We start from the raw sequence: 18389 nt of genomic DNA, 5'->3' as shown, positions 1-18389 counted from the left end.
TAAAAGTATAGAAAGAAATAAATAAAACTAATCAAATGAAAAGTTCGTATGACATAAGTAATAATCTATTACATTATGCTTCACTTATACAATCAAAAACGAGCTTTTCAACTTAAAATATTCCGAGAAAAAATGTGAGAATTAATTTTGAGGTAGCGGCATTAGATGACATACAATTATGAGGAGCGTGGGAGTGCAGTAGGACCCCTAAATGATGTGGGAGTAGTGACGAGATCCATGTGTGGGGAAGAGAGTAACAAGTGATTAAGCAATTTTGATTTGCAGCGCCGTGGAGTTGCGCATGCACTCGTCGCGACGTACCAGGAGGAGTTTCGCCTCCCCCACTTCTGTCTGCGGGACATATAAAAAAAGACATTTCAGGGTAGCGGATACTAGAACACGCGTGGCTGCAACCCCAACAACGAGGCGTCCACAACACCTGTCGTACTCCACCAGCTAAAACCCAAGGTAGGACCCGACTTCATTATGCACTCACGTTATTTTTTCTAATATTTCGCATTTCAGAATTTTAACTTTACAACCGCGATATTAAAGTATATTGACGTAGTCTTAGAAGGAGGTAATTTTCATGTATTGTAACTAATTTGGTTTTCATTTACGTATACAACCATTATAGCGTAATATAATTCTAAAATTAGTTGCACTAATACACGACTTAAGATATGATCTAATATTGTTAGGGCGCAAAACTTCTGAAAATGTTATTTCATAATATTTCACAATTGTAACTTTCAAGTTCTTGAAGTAGAGATCATAGGCGACGATTTCGGCAAGCCACTTTCTGCCCCCCCCCCCCTCAACTTATAAAGCCAAGAGGGTTACCCCCAATAAAATTAATGAAAGGGCCTCATCACTCCAAATAATCATTCGAAGAGAGATTCTTCATGTTAAAAAATAACTTGTTTGAAAGATGAACTAGGACATAAAATGGTTATTTCAAATCCATACAGAAGGTCAGCTATCGCAATGAATATGTTAGTGACGGAACCAGGTTGCCAGATTTTCTGTCAGGAATCCAGGATAGGCGATGATACTGCTTACCTTGGCGTGACTATACATTTGAATTAATTCAATTTGTAATACAACTAATTTGTGACCCGATGCGTGAAAAGGGACATAAAGTCGTGAAAGGAAATTTTACAGGAGAACAAAATAACGAATTTACGGTAAAAAAACTGCATTTCTATGTTTTGAAGTCTTGCGCTACCTGTAAGGCTTTTTACATACTAAACTAGGACGTAGTTTTACACAGTGCTTCTTAAATACCTAAACATTTCTGATAGTTGCTAAGAAAACAAAATGAAAACTTTAATTGCCTTTTTCTCGAAAAGTACATAATGTAATATCAACATTCAATAAGTAATATATTAAAAACTATGGCACCTAGAACCATGAATTTTTTTTAAATGCTCAGTATTTCATCCTCTTTTTGAAACCACAAAAAAAATCAACAAAAATTAGAGTTTAGGTCCAATTTCCTTCAACTAGTCACATTTTATTCGTTTTATGTATTTAAGCTAATTATATATGACATAAACTTTTAATTTTGTTACATTTTTGCTAGATTATAAAATTTTCTTTGATGTATTGATAAAGTCTGGAAAAATAATGTCACATTACAAAATGCATGATACAGTGTTTAATTTTATTAATAATAAATCAACTTCAATGAGGGTAAAGAATAACGATAGTGTATATACATTCTATTAAATAAAATAGTTTTTATTTTAATACAATCCGATAGGAGGGGCCAGGCGGCGTTGACGATGACGTTGAATATAGGTTGGACGGGATCTTGAAAAAAAAATGAATAAGGAATTGAAAATATAATATAAATGAGCAAAAAATTATATTTTTCCAATCTTTTTGATATTCCAGAACAAATATAATTCAATCCAAGACACAAAACACACCATTAAAATCCAGGACAAACCTGGTAAATTCAGAACGTCTGGCAATCCTGGACGGAACTCACAATGACCCCTCCCTTTCTTTTCTCCTGCATTTAAGATTGGTGAATTGCCACACATGAAACAACGGTGACTCAACTTTTTTTTATCTATAATCCACATTTTTTCAGTTTAGTTCAAATCTATCAGCTATTGCAATCGAACAGTAATGGTCGTATTAAAAAGTGGAAATAATAATACGTAATTAACAGTGTATTCCACTATATGTTTGCCTATCAGTTATCAAATTATTAGTAATGTTCAACATTTTCATAAACAATTACATTCTTTATGAAATTTAAAAGTAACAGTTATCAACTTTTAGTTTTAGCAATTTTTTCTTCTGATGATCTTCGTCGCGGGGTTTTACTTGTTAATTATTTATCAATAATTGCGATGTAATGGATAAATATTCAATAATAAAAACTGTCAAAAATAAAAGTGCAATGAACAGAAGCACAATGATAAATTTGGTTGATGCAGTGATAGTGGAACTATGGTAGTAGTTCAGGTTCATAATCGCTGCAAAGATCAACGAAGGGTGAAAGGGAAAAGGAAATTCTTAATGGCCGTGCTTTACAAACAAATTGAGTTAAGTAATTTCCATGGGGATTATATGAAAAATCAGACGATGTCATTTTCTGTAGAATATGTAAGGAAATGCTATAGAAACAGAAATTAAAGTTTTCTCGGACTTTCGCCCCTCTCCCCTCCCCGAGTAGTTCAAAACTATCTGCGGCTATGGTAGAATTAATTTACTTCTACCAAAGGAATAATTATACTTAAAGGACTTGCGTCTTTTTTTGTGACGGAAAATATGGAACGATTTTTCTGCGATACCATAAAATAAAAATTTGCAAAATTTCTATTTATCCCTGTTACATACGCATAAGCCATTTCCGTCCTTTTAAATGTTAGATGGAACTGAATCATTTTTCTTCTATGAGCTAGAGGAATTTGTTCGGGTATCACGAAATGAAGTAGCGTTAAAATGCTACTTGTAGATAAATGCAATACAATTTCGTTCATTTCGTTCTTATACGCAAAAAATTACTGTTATATGAGCTAACCGAATGTTTAAAATATAAAACGGACAATCGAAATTAGTTATTACAAATTATACCAATATCGTTTATACTTATTCGTATTGTTTCCAAGACAAAGTCATAATTGGAAAGAGTTTCCTGCTGGAAATATACTCGTATGACAGAGTGTAAAATTCATTTAATACATAATACTTCTTAAGTAATTTCTTGGTACTGTAAACATGTCTGAATGAATAATGACCATTGATTACATAATATTCCCAATAAGTGGTCCTAACAGTAAACAAAAAAATTAATTTACGATCATTGTTAAAATTATGCCTTATTTAGCAGAAAATGAAAACAGTACAGGGTGTACTCTCTTAAATTTACGATTTTTGAGAGCTTTTAAAGTACTGTTTGGAAATGTTAGTCGTTATTGTCTTTTTTTTTAATTCATATGCATTTGTAGGTCTAGGAGTGCACTTAAGCTAACGCTTAAATAATTTTCGGTTATAGTAATTGAAGTTTCATGTACCTTCTATTTTCAGCTCATTTTCAAAACGTCTCTTGTCCACCCGATAACGAAAATTAGCTTCCTGCGTCCATGCATTCTTCAAATATATCTGTACATACAACTATCATGATGTCTTCATAACGCTCTCTAAACCTCTAAAATCTTGCGTTAAAATTGATTATCGGATTCAAACTGACTTCTGTCCACAGCAAATTTTCGACAGAATATTAGTTCCAGCTTTGGAATCAAAGACTCTGATGCTCACATTTGATTCCAAATGCGCCCAACCTCTTTGGATTGCGCCTAGCTAATAAGAAATTTTAAACCTAAAAACGTTGTTCGTGATTTTCCACAAAGTTATGGGAATGGACAAGTGTCGTTTTGAAAATAAGCTCCTCAATTACGAGTGTACGTGGAAGAGAAACTGGACGGAGTTACTCAATAATAGACCAACCGACAATTTGAATAAAACAAATAAGATATTTGCACAAATCTGTTAATGGCAGGCTAATTTAACTCGGAAAAAATCAAGAATGCGATATCTGAATTTTGCTGCTATTTATAAGCAAAAATTCATTTACTGCATAAAATTCATTTATTTATTTTGCTTTGAAATACTAATTCAACTGCTGGTCTCTTATTAAAAATCGGTTAGCCTTTTTTGGTATTATTTGTGCTATTTTTTGTAATAGTATGAATGTTATAATACTTCTTCCGTAAAAGGTTTATAAAAAAACAGGTTTATTTCAATGGCCAATATCTCGAAACAGGTTTTTGGTGCTTGGTCTCTTATTGCGTAACTCCGTCTAATTAAAGTACGATATATTCATTGTATTGTGAAGAATCTGCTAGGGAACTAACATTTTCAAGAATTTACCTATTTTCGTGGCATATGAGTGCCGAATTCAACTTAATCAATTAGCGAAGGACATTTAACTGCAATTTAAAATAATTATTTATAACATTTTGTATAAATGTTATAAATACTTATTTTAAATTACAATAATATTTTGTATTATCTTGGAGCAACATTAACAAATATAAATGACACTAGGGAGGATATTAATCGCAGAACAAATATGGGAAATACGTGTTATTATTCGATTGAGAAGCTTTTGTCATCTAGTCTGCTCACAAAAAAGATGAAAGTTAGAATTTATAAAACAGTTATATTACCGGTTGTTCTGTATGGTTGTGAAACTTGGACTCTCACTTTGAGAGAAGAACAAAGATTGAGGGTGTTTAAGCATAAGATGCTTAGGAAAATATTTTGGGCCAAGAGGGACACAGTTACAGGAGAATGGAGAAAGTTACACAACGCAGAACAGCACGCATTGTATTCTTCACCTGACAGAATTAGGAACATTAAATCCAGACGTTTGAGATGAGCAGGTCATGTAGCACGTACGGGCGAATTGAGAAATTCATATACAGTGTTGGGAGGCCGGAGGGAATAAGATCTTTGGGGATGGCGAGACGCAGATGGGAGGATAATATTAAAATAGATTTGAGGGAAGTGGGATATGATGATAGATACTGGATTAATCTTGCTCAGGATAGGGACCGATGGCGGGCTTATGTGAGGGCGGCAATGAACCTGCGGGTTCCTTAATAGCCATAAGTAAGTAGTTTAAGTTCCATGTATCTACTATACTAAACAGATGAATTACGAGTGTATGTGGAAGAGAAATTAAAGTACGATAGGCTATATTCATTGTCTTGTGAAAAATCTGGTTAAAAACTTATATTTTCAAGAATTTATCTATATTCGTGGCATATGAGTGCTGAGTTCAACTTAATCAATTAGCGATGGATACTTAATTGTTATTTTAAATAAATATTTATAATAATTTTGTATATGTAATTGTACTACGTTTCCGCCGTGAAAAAACCTAAGAGTTGAGCAAACTCCTAATAAATAATCAAGTTATTAAGAAAAAACGATTACTGACAAGACTACAATCTTCTCCATACGGAATGTTTAGATGTTTAATATCTTACTTTATTTAATTTACAACTTCAGATTATTTATTTCGTGATTTTTCGTAGAATCAATTTCATTCCATTTAAAACGTGTAGTCGCAGCGCTTTGAATACATTTCATGTTGAAATTCACTTAAATAAATCAATATTGAGAAAAACGTTATCTTTTCTTATAATTAAACTAAGTATGGGTATTCTAAAACAGTTTGCAAAGTCATGTGCTGATGCTGGGAGACAAAATATATTGATTTCAGAGTTCGAATACTTTTAACGTATTTTTGTGGCATGAATTTTGTGTAATATTATGAACTAAATCAATTCCCAAAGAATATTCGGTTTTAATTTTAAGTACATTATTAAATTCTCATTTTATTTCACAGAAAAAGAAATTTTAGGCAATCATTAAATTCAGAAAATGGCAACATGTTGCGTGCGCTAGAATTGCAGTAATAAAACTGTATTAATATCATTAACATAATTGCAGTATGCAGCACAGAGAATAAGCGTGATTGTTAGAAAGAGTTCAACATGAGAATTTAATCAGATTTCATGACAACAGAATGGAAAATGCACATAGTTTATACAAAATGAAATTATTACGTAATTCGAATTATTTTCATCTAATTTAAACTATAACAGAGGTACTATTATCACACGGCAAACAAATGCAAAATTAGGGAAGTAGGTTATGTTGGCGTGATGAAATTATCATGTGTAAAGGTTAATCAATGTAAAGAGAACTATTTTTGTTTTAGAATTATTAAGCAATGCCTTACTAATGACTTTTAAATATATTTAAATTAGAAAAAGGGATCAAGCTCGCTGCATTTACAACTGTGCACACCATAATGTTTAAAGATTTACTTTAATTAGAAATAGAAAAGCCGTAGTAATATATCTGACATTGGAAAAACTCACTACAGACGACATTTTGATGTTAATTTATCGTTATATGTGTACTATAACGCTTTTTACACGACTTGGTTCATACGTCTCATCTTCTTCGTGACTACAATATTTTGTCTGGGCGTATGTGATATTTCATTTACCGTAACTAACAGCGACAGAGTCTTAACTTTACAACTAGGCAACGTTGCTGAAGTGCGAATGACTCCTGTTGTTAAGGGTGGCTAAAAAGCCGCGACCTCTATGAACTAAGTCGTATGAAAGGGGTATAATAAACGCATGCATTTTATTAGGTGATAAAAGATTAAGAAGTCTAGATATTTCTTGAAATGTTATCACTGTTGTCAGTGATGGGATTTTTACATTGTTACATTTGTTCGGGTCAAATTTCTGGACATTTAAAGGACAAAACTAAATTCTTTTAACCATTTATATTTTCATAATACACTGCTCTCTTAAATTGACTGAGCATATTGGAAATTAAATCAATGGCTTTCCCAGAATACGCTATGAAATGTTTCTTATAAAACAATAAACAATTTTTATCTCGGAAAGAAAGCAAGAACCAGCAAAATTGTACTAAACTTTTTTGTTTGAAATATCTCAAAGAATAACCCCCCGAAATTAATGACATTACTTAAGGTTCAACCTGTATATGAGTACTCCCTCGTCATTTTATCGGATATGACGTAAGCATTTTCATGGCAACCGAAGTCGAATTTTCGTTCCACAAAATCCTCACTTTTTATGGTATTGTTCGAATATGGCCGTTACAAGTAAGAAGTTTTATTTTAAACTTTCGGATTGTATTGTGTCGTATCTTGAAACAAGACTTTGTAGTTTTTATATTGCACCGGAGATGCAGACACGTTCAAAGGTTCGAAGTTACGACTGAGCATCATAAGGGCAGGCAAAGAAGAGTACATGTAGGCATATCTGTTGAATCCGTTAACGAAAATTATACTCCAAAGACATATTCTCCTTTGTATGATTTGAAGGCTTTACAGTGGTATCAAGTTTTGGGTATTCCCTATATCCATGACATGGTTCAAACACCCAAAACTCTCGCACTAGATTCTTCTTTCCTTTCCTATCGATGGAGTCTACACGTAGTCCTTAATAGTTGGAAGCTTCTTCGTTTATGATAGAATGAAAAAAATCTCATACTAGTGTCCTGCAATGTTCGAACACGAGAGAGACAACCAAGCCATTACAAACTTCCTCTTATTTCATGTGAAAAATTAATCGCAAGATCTATTCTAAAATCCTTCAGCGGTTAAATCCTTCAGTGGGAGTGGAGGACAGATAATATACTTAAAACAAGGTACAACAGACATGACAAGCCTCCTTCTACAGAGCTAATATCGGCGAATATCGAACATCGTCATACTCGACAAACTTGAACCGAACATAGCGCCTGTAATGCACGGAACTGTCTGGTCCTATGTTGAACGGAGTGTATTAATCATATTTAATGTTGTTACTTCTCCAATTTACGTTGATATACAAACTGTAGGTAAAGTGCATGAATAAATTTAGTGGGAGTCTTCTTCCTCTGTGAAAGATGAAAACGTCTTGTATGAACATAGGTCCAAAAAAACTTCATTTCCAAGTTAAGAGCTCTTTTATATTTTATGATTATTTCGTTGCTAGCAGATTTCTCCCTCGAATTACCGTGTTCCTTGGATAGGTAGACTTGGACCGATTCCATGGCGTCCGCGCTTCCCCGATATAAATTCACTACTTTATTTGTGGGCACATTTAAAATCGCTTATGTATGCAGCGCCAGTGCAAGACGTTTGGAGACTCCGTGACCGTATTGTGGGAGACTGCGAGACAATCCCCAATACGCCGTGGATAAATCAGCGCATCAGGGCCCCTGGCAAAGGGCTGAACCATATACACACATACATCCTGACGGTGGAGGTTTTGAACATTTAATACGAGTTCCATGCTTCAAAGTCTGAAAACCTCTCCTTACGCACGCTTTCTTTACATTTTTCTCTTTTTTCTACATGTAGGGGAGAGTTGGGTAGTATCGGACATCGGGTAATATCGGACAGTGAGTTTCTTTCATCTACCACCAGATGATAGTACCTGAATGACATGGTTACGTTTCTGTGATGTTGCATACAGAAACGTAACCATGTCATTAAGGTACTACAATACGGTGGTAGATGAAAGAAACGCACTGTCCGATATTACCCGAGGTCCGATACTACCCAACTCTCCCCTATACATATATATTCTTATATGAGATTTCGCAATAGATCTTTCTGTACGCATTAAGGCAAAAACATACATTTTTGAGTACTGTAAATCATACCGTGGAGAAGAAAATTGTAAAAATAATGTTATTAATAAAGTATTCTCTTTTCCTTTTTTTTCGCGCTAACAAAGGATAATTGACAAGTAGTGGTCAGTCATGGAGTATTCAAATCGATCTCAATAACCTTCTGTATTGAATACGATCTTCCTGATCTCCATTTTTATCCAATTTTCAGTATGTATTGAAAACAATTTAAATGTGAAAGCTGAAGTTTCGAAAGTATAGTATGCGCCAAAGCAAACAGTACTGAAAATGTTTACTGAGCTGAAAATGTATATATATTTATATACATATGCAGTGAACTCTCCTAAGTTCGACAAAACAGATTTGATAGTTCTGTCCAATAAGGGTATTGGGTGTGGCAGGTAAAATGAATACAAATTCTTATTGGTTATCCATCAACGAATACAGTACTGTACTTGCATTTCCTGCCCGCCCCGAGACTTGTGTATGCGCTTCTAGCATCACAGTGGGTTTCGACAGTTCCGTCACACAAACGGCACAATTCTCAAATAGAAAAAGAAGAGTTCATTAATTTAAAATCAGTGATCAATATTGACGTCCTAATCAATAAAGTATTCTGTTTTCCTTTAACAAAAGTATCACTGTAAGACACAGAACCAATTCCTATTCAAATGGCAAACCCAATTCTCAGTGCCCGTATAGGGGCGTGTCTAATTCTCCTACGTAAGCAGTCTAACTATAGGATGTCGAACTTCATTTCTGTCGAACTTAAGAGCTTCCACTGTAATTTCTTACGATGCAGTCATAGGGTCTATGTTATTTAATGCATACAATTTACGATATTAATTAACTTAATAACTATTAAAGTAATATAATATTTAATAAAAGAGAATGAATGATTGGGTTAAAGAAGAAAACAAAATAAATTGTTATAATATAGCCTAATAATTATTTAAATCAAGCCTTTAATGAGCATAAATTCTTAAGGAAAAATATTAATATGCTCTAGGTGCTTTGATACAATTAATGTATAATGTAAAAAAGAGGAACTAGGTACTGTCATAAAAATAAATTCACATATAAAAACAAAAGTTCATTGGGTGTTGAAATTATAGGCTTACTTCCTCTTTTGAGGGACCTTCTGAAATATTCCTTTGCAGCAGCTAAATTGCATTATAGGAAGTATTCTTATAAGGTAAGGGTGTTAAAATCTGACAAGGAAGAAATACCAGTGTGTTTGGAAGCATTCATTTCCTTGAATGGAATTTCTTATAAGCGACTTCAGGTTCTACAAAACTCTCAAGTCTACAGGTATGCTACCTAAAGCTCATCGAGGAAAACATCATAATCATCACAAAAAAACCCGATGATGTCTTCGAAAGTGTGCTCAAACACATTAAATCATTCAAGGGAAGGAAAAGTCATTATTGTCAATCAAAAAGTGATACAATATATCTGCTCAACAATCTCAACATTAAAAAAATGTATCTTAAGAGTACTAAAGAAAGATTTGCAACACCAGATTTAACATATTTCGATATCCACGCCGTGACATTTGCAATACTCGTACATGTGACAAGTTTCAAGCTATCTCAAATTTATGAAAATAAACTCTCTGATAACATCGTGTCTTTTCTTCCTGTACGTGAACGTATACTATACACTCGTATACTCGTAGAATGACACTGTATTCGCATTGTTTCTATGTTTACGGCTAGGTCCGGTCTGCCTTCTAAGCTTCATACAACAATGGCATATGACGCTGAATGTTCCGGCACCTCTATTCATCCTTTTTTCCGTGTACAGTTTTCATATGCAGTAAAACCTGTATTAAACAACCATTGCTGTTTCCATGAAAAATTAGTCTTTCAGAGGGATGGTTTCTCTACAGGGGGAGTTATTTTACACAAATAATGGGTTAAAATGTTTCTATGTTAATCAAATAAAAACGTGGAAAATATTGCTAATAATAAAAGCTTGAAATCAGAACTTTAGGGTAAATTAGGGTCTGTTGGCCAGTCGGGCATGTTGGACACTTCGTACTTTAACGTGTTACCTCGCCACTTGTGGGCACCACATTCTGCTAGAAGTCAATGACGGAGGAAGCCCCACTCGTGGCTACTTCCGTCATTGACTTCTAGCAGAATGTGGTGCCCACAAGTGGCGAGGTAACACGTTAAAGTACGAAGTGTCCAACATGCCCGACTGTCCAACGGACCCTAATTTACCCTATTTCTTATTTTACGTTATTTTTCCAATTTTCTCCTTTGATTTCCCTTCACAAAATCATAAATTGAACACTGCTTAACTTTTTTGCATTTCCTTTTCACAATCTTATTTTCGGAACTATTCTTTAACATGAGGGGTGGTCCTCCAGCTTGGGGGTTGGGCGAAGGGCTAACAACCCATCACCGTAAAAAAACAGCTTGTTACGAATCCTTCAAATAAGCCTCGGAATGGGAGGCTGTTTGAGAATAAGGTTCTTAGGAAAATATGTGGGGCTAAGAGGGATGAAGTTACAGGAGAATGGAGAAAGTTACACAACACAGAACTGCACGCATTGTATTCTTCACCTGACATAATTATGAACATTAAATCCAGACGTTTGAGATGGGCAGGACATGTAGCACGTATGGGCGAATCCAGAAATGCATATAGAGTGTTAGTTAGGAGGCCGGAGGGAAAAAGACCTCTAGGGAGGCCGAGACGTAGATGGGAAGATAATATTAAAATGGATTTGAGGGAGGTAGGATATGATGATAGAGAATGGATTAATCTTGCTCAGGATAGGGACCGATGGCGGGCTTATGTGAGGGCGGCAATGAACCTCCGGGTTCCTTAAAAGCCAGTAAGTAAGTAAGTATTCTTTAAATGTTAAGAATTTCATTTATATGTTCTCAATTCATATCGTCTTACAGTGGTGCTCATTGTTGAATTAACTCAATCGGCTATTACATAAGGCTTGTTCTAGTCACATTTTTTCGGATTGAAATTTTCTCTTGATTTCATCACCGGATTTTTCTAATAGGTAAGAGGAAGAAAAAATAAATTATTGTACTGCAATTAACAAGTAATGATTTGATTTTTAATGTACAAAACGAAAAGTAAAACCGTCATACGGCACGAGAAATCTTACCTTTCAGGAAACTGTTAAATAGCGGTGCAAATAACCCTTTGTCATACCTCGGAGGACGTTTGCAAGCGGTCATTGTACCTTTTTCGTAGCAATCCCCAACATTCCGTAAGGGATTAAGGGCAGAGATGGACATTCAACGTGAATACGGTATCACTTAACAACATTGCCAATGATCATTTTAACTTCTAGTACTGTACAAATTTCTTGGAATTTATTTAGGCTACAGTAATGTAATAAAATAGTCTACTAAATTGTAAATTTTTAAAATACAGTATGGTATTTTAAAATGGTTAAAATTAAGGAAATGGCTATTCAGTCACTGGTCGGTGGTCAGTGAGAGTGGTGGTCTCTTAAAAGAGGTGTGATTTGCATTAGGTTTATGGATTTTTAATTCGGTTCTTTAAAAAAAAATCGGTCTTTAGGAGGAGTGGTCTCTCAGTAGGAGTGGTCTTTCATACAGGTTTTACTGTACATACACAATAAACATGGCTCACTTTTCTCTAACGTCCTTTATAAAAAAAAAAAAAAACATATTCAAAATGCTTTCTATTATGTTCCAAACAATACTCATAACGTTCGCGTAGATTTCGAAACATGTTTGCAAATGTAGGTTGTTGCAAGTGGCGAAAGATCTCTATGATGTTTCCTAGCAATTCCACAATAAATTGTCGGCGAGTTCTGTCGAAAAATTGATTCCAACGTATCCCATACATACGCATCGGTTGGTGTAAGGTCAGATGAATGCGATGGATACGAAAAACCTGTTCCATGCGAAATAATGCTTTTACAAAAATGTTGTCGGAGAAAATTCAGTGAATTTCTGGCAGTATTGTGGCAGATGGCTCCATCTTGCTGGAACCATTGAGTATGATGTGCGTTGTTTCGTGCAGGACAAGTCTTCGTATATCCCTCAGAAAATGAGGTTCCTATACCGATCCTGGTTAACAGTCAGAGGATGTCCACTATCGTCTTTCACAAAATACGGGTCCAGAACATCTTTTGCAGATGTGGCACACCATACTGTTACTCGTACACGTTCAGAATAAACTGGTATCTGAACAATAACATCACTACTGAAAATGCTTATTGAACTTGTTTCAAAATTGGGCCATTTCCGCGTCCTAGTCCTTAAAAACGGAAATAATACTCTACAATAAACACATTCCCTCAGTTGTCAGAACCATTTTAGCAAATCTTCACTACATTATGTATTATGTAGGTCGCAAAAAAGGAAAACGGACAGTTATTTTAGATTTATTTTAATGCACAATGTAATGCACAGCGCAGTTTATATTATATGTTTTAAAAAAAGTATTTCTTTCAATGCACATTGTAATGTACAGTATCTACAGTTGATTTTATTGTATGTTAAAATGTAGAATAACTGCACAAAAATGTATATTTATTTTAAGGTGCAATGTAATGTACAGTACAGTTTATGTTATTATACTTTCAGAATAATAATTCATTTTTCAAAACTTTCTACAATAATATCTTACGTTGTATGAGAATGAGGCTAAAAGAGATGAAGTAACAGGCGAATGAAGAAAGTTACACAACACAGAACTTGACGCATTGTATTCTTCACCTGACATAATTAGGAACATTAATCCAGACGTTTGAGATGGACAAGGCATGTAGCACGTATGGGTGAATCCAGAAATCCGTGTAGAATGTTAATAGTAATAATAATAGTAATAATAATAGTAATAATAATAATAATTATTATTATTTATTTATTTATACTGACAGAGTTAAGACCATAGAGTCTTCTCTTACACTCTACCAGACCTGAGGGAAAAGTACCTTTGGACCGAGACGTAGATGGGAGGATAATATTAAACTGGATTTGAGGAAGTTGGGATATGATGCTAGGGACTGGATTAATCTTGCTCAGGTTAGGGACCAATGGCGGGCGTATGTGAGAGCGCAATAAACCTGCGGATTCTCTAAAAGCCATTTGTATTATTATAGTATTATATGAGGATATAAATTCATATAAATTTAGTACAGTGTTGAAAACGAATAGTAAAATGATTTTGATACTGTTTTCTAATGTAGTGAACACTTCTTGATAACGTACATTTATTTTCCCATCTGAGGTGTCGTTATTGGAAAGTTTCACTGAAATATTGTTGATAATAACTTCTCTCAGGAAACCGTAAACCGTTTTTCTCTTGATATGAATTACGAGAATGTTATTGCATTTGTCAGTTTATATCAAGTATACATAAAATTACAAATATATTTACTTTCAAATATTAAGCTTAAAAATTTAGAAGTGTTCAAATTGTTAAAATAGGTAATATACCATGTACTCGGACCGTACCGTTTCGATATTGGTTTATGTATGAACAGTAGCTCACCAGACGTTAACGAAGACACATAGATCACTTTCTAAACGGTACCGTCCATATATATGGTATATTACCTATTTTAACAATGTTAACACTTTTAAAGTTTAAACTCTTAATAAAGTTTTATATTTTAATTACAAGTGTTAAAATGAACACAATATGAATTTACTTTGTATTAATGTAAATCGCCATTATGTATTAGTTATTTCAAATAAAATTTATTCATTTTTATTAAAAATTAAATATTTCGTCTTATTTCGGAATGAAGTCACTTTTAATTAATGAATATGAACCGAATCTGTCCAGCGTTTTAGCTACTTATCTTAAAAATTTATCTAAAGCCACTTTTTCAGTACGATAGATGCTGAACAACTTTTCTCCCATGAAAATATAAAACTGGATATATTGCAGCACATAATACACTGTCTACCAAAAAGTAATTAGGCACTGTTTTTGCTCCTTTAGAACCTCGTGGTACTACCTCTTGTTGCTATAACAGCAGCCATCCTGTCAGGCATGCTCTCCACTAGTTTGTGTAGGATATCCACTGGAATGCGTCGCCATTCCTCTTGCAACATGGCACTCAGTTGGACAATGGAAGTTGGCTGCATCTCCAGAGACCTCAATCGCCAGTCCAATTCTTCCCAAAAGTGCTCAATGGGATTGAGATCAGGACTCTGTGCAGGCCAGTCCAACCGGTGAACAATATTGTCCGCATACCACTGCATAGTAGCCGCCGAAACATGAGACCAACTTCCATTGTCCAACCGAGTGCCATGTTGCAAGAGGAATGGCGACGCATTCCAGTGGATATCCTACACAAACTAATGGAGAGCATGCCTGACAGGGTGGCTGCTGTTATAGCAACAAGAGGTGGTACCACGAGGTTCTAAAGGGGCAAAAACAGTGTCCAATTACTTTTTGGTAGATAGTGTATTTTCTCCTCGAATTCCGTATAATAAGAATGTGAAAATAAGTTACAAAATATAGAAAAGGAAATAAAATCCTCAAGTAAGCTATGTTAGAATATAGATGAGGAAAGAAATCCTCAAGTGAAAATAAGCTACTAAGTACAGTGAAGGAAAGAAATCTTCAAGTAAAAATAAGTTACAGAATATAGAGAAGGGAAGAAATACTGAAGTAAAAATAAGTTACTGAATATAAAGAATTAAAGAAATACTCAAGTAAAAATAAGTTATTGAATATAGAGAAAAGAAAAAATCCTCAAGTTAAAATAAGTTACTGAGTTCAGAGAAGGAAAGAAATCCTCAAGTAAAAATAAGTTACTGAATGTAGGGAAGGAAAGAAATTCTTGAGTAAAAATTAGAAAATATGTGACTGAATATGAAGAAGGAAAGAAATTCTCAAGTAAAAATAAGTTACTAAATTTACAGAAGGAAACAAATCCTCAAAGAAAAATTAGTTGCTGAATATAGAGAAGAGAAACTCTTGAGTAAAAATAAGAAAATAAGTTACTGAATACAGAGAAGGAAAGAAATCCTCAAGTAAAAGAGAGTTACTGAATAAAAAGAAGGAAATAAATCCTCAAGTAAAAATAAACTACTGAATATAAAGAAGGAAAGAAATTCTCAAGTAAAAATAAGTTATTGAATATAAAGAAAAGAAAAAATCCTCAAGTTAAAATAAGTTACTGAGTTTAGAGAAGAAAAGAAATCCTCAAGTAAAAATAAGTTACTGAATGTAGGGAAGGAAAGAAATTCTTGAGTAAAAATAAGAAAATATGTGACTGAATATGAAGAAGGAAAGAAATTCTCAAGTAAAAATAAGTTACTAAATTTACAGAAGGAAACAAATCCTCAAAGAAAAATTAGTTGCTGAATATAGAGAAGAGAAACTCTTGAGTAAAAATAAGAAAATAAGTTACTGAATACAGAGAAGGAAAGAAATCCTCAAGTAAAAGAGAGTTACTGAATAAAAAGAAGGAAATAAATCCTCAAGTAAAAATAAACTACTGAATATAAAGAAGGAAAGAAATTCTGAAGTAAAAATAAGTTATTGAATATAGAGAAAAGAAAAAATCCTCAAGTTAAAATAAGTTACTGAGTTTAGAGAAGGAAAGAAATCCTCAAGTAAAAATAAACTACTGAATATAAAGAAGGAAAGAAATTCTCAAGTAAAAATAAGTTATTGAATATAGAGAAAAGAAAAAATCCTCAAGTTAAAATAAGTTACTGAGTTTAGAGAAGGAAAGAAATCCTCAAGTAAAAATAAACTACTGAATATAAAGAAGGAAAGAAATTCTCAAGTAAAAATAAGTTATTGAATATAGAGAAAAGAAAAAATCCTCAAGTTAAAATAAGTTACTGAGTTTAGAGAAGGAAAGAAATCCTCAAGTAAAAATAAACTACTGAATATAAAGAAGGAAAGAAATTCTCAAGTAAAAATAAGTTATTGAATATAGAGAAAAGAAAAAATCCTCAAGTTAAAATAAGTTACTGAGTTTAGAGAAGGAAAGAAATCCTCAAGTAAAGATAAACTACTGAATATAAAGAAGGAAAGAAATTCTCAAGTAAAAATAAGTTATTGAATATAGAGAAAAGAAAAAATCCTCAAGTTGAAATAAGTTACTGAGTTTAGAGAAGGAAAGAAATCCTCAAGTAAAAATAAGTTACTGAATGTAGGGAAGGAAAGAAATTCTTGAGTAAAAATAAGAAAATATGTGACTGAATATGAAGAAGGAAAGAAATTCTCAAGTAAAAATAAGTTACTAAATTTACAGAAGGAAACAAATCCTCAAAGAGAAATTAGTTGCTGAATATAGAGAAGAGAAACTCTTGAGTAAAAATAAGAAAATAAGTTACTGAATACAGAGAAGGAAAGAAATCCTCAAGTAAAAGAGAGTTACTGAATAAAAAGAAGAAAATAAATCCTCAAGTAAAAATAAGTTACTAAATATAAAGAAAAAAAATCCTCAATTTCCTAAAAACAGAAGAGAGTTATTCGAGGGATCGAGATAGCACTAAGGATCCTGTAATGCGAGAATTTGCCAATATTCCACCAGCACGGGGTTTAGTCTTGTAAGTGACACTCCACCACTCAGAGGTGTTATGATGAGAGAGGTGCAAGTAAAATGATACGACACTATTAGGAGAGCGACCTCAAATGAGCTCCATTACTTACATTTCGACTGATTAACAACTCAACCCAGAGCCACGCGGCGCATTGTTCAGGGGAGACATCTCTCAACTTGAGAAATTTAATACACTGAGAGGAAGTCTTCTAATCAACTGTAAGTAAATGTATTTGCACACCGCACTGTTAGCCGAACTCCTACACCAGGTATCAGGGCTCAAGTCTCGAAGATTTCATGTGCGATTTTTGAAACAATGACTTTTATGGTTTTTTTTGTATTGTTCGAATTTACATGCTTTATTCTATTGATTTTTAATAATTCCTTAATTATTATTGTTACTGGTACTGAAGTTAATGGGGAAAAATTGCATCGTATTGCCTACTCGTATATTAAGTCTATCAACTCCCTAGGATTCATGCGACGTAAATTTCACAGAGATGATGATAATAATAATAATAATAATAATAATAATAATAATAATAATAATAATATCGGCCTCGGTAGCGTAGTTCGTATAGCCCTGGCCTTCTATGCACGAGGTTGCGAGTTCGATTCCAGCCCAGGTCGATAGCATTTAAGTGTGTTTAAATGCGACAGGCTCATGTCAGTAGATTTACTGGCATGTAAAAGAACTCCTGCGGGACAAAATTCCGGCACACCGGCGACGCTGATATAACCTCTGCAGTTGCGAGCGTAGTTAAATAAACCATAATTTTAATAATGATAATGATAATAATAATAACAATAACAATAATAATAATGATAATAATAACGATAATAATAGTAATAATAATAATAATTACAGTAAATCCGTGGTGCCAAGTATAATAAAGCCAAGGCCAACAAATTGAATGCTTGCATCACGCTCACTTAACTCGAAGCACAGTTGGACGATATGCCAACCAGTACACAAGTAAGCTATGGTCAGAATAGTGATTGCCAGGATTATATCTACTACGCTACTTATTGTAGCGCCTCATTCTTTAATCATGATGCTGAGTGAGTATCGGTCCCATAAACTAGCCGAACTTCAAGTGAAAATTTCTTCCCAAATGACGGGGCAAAGCCCCAACAGACAGTACAAAATTATAACTAATTAAGCCATAAA

At 33.7% G+C, this 18389-nt stretch overlaps 1 protein-coding gene across 1 annotated transcript in view; it reads left to right on the top strand.

Moving 5' to 3' along the window:
* Positions 1 to 319: 319 nt before the first annotated feature.
* The window catches only part of sNPF (short neuropeptide F precursor), a 282800-nt gene continuing 264730 nt past the window's right edge, over positions 320 to 18389 (top strand). The window contains exon 1 of the mRNA XM_069818671.1: positions 320 to 468. The gene's annotated coding sequence lies outside the window, so the exon portion shown is untranslated. The remainder of the gene's footprint in view (positions 469 to 18389) is intronic.

Source organism: Periplaneta americana, chromosome 2 (genome assembly GCF_040183065.1).
Source record: "Periplaneta americana isolate PAMFEO1 chromosome 2, P.americana_PAMFEO1_priV1, whole genome shotgun sequence".
Taxonomy (NCBI): Eukaryota; Metazoa; Arthropoda; class Insecta; order Blattodea; family Blattidae; genus Periplaneta; species Periplaneta americana.
This window is presented reverse-complemented; position numbering and strand designations above follow the sequence as displayed.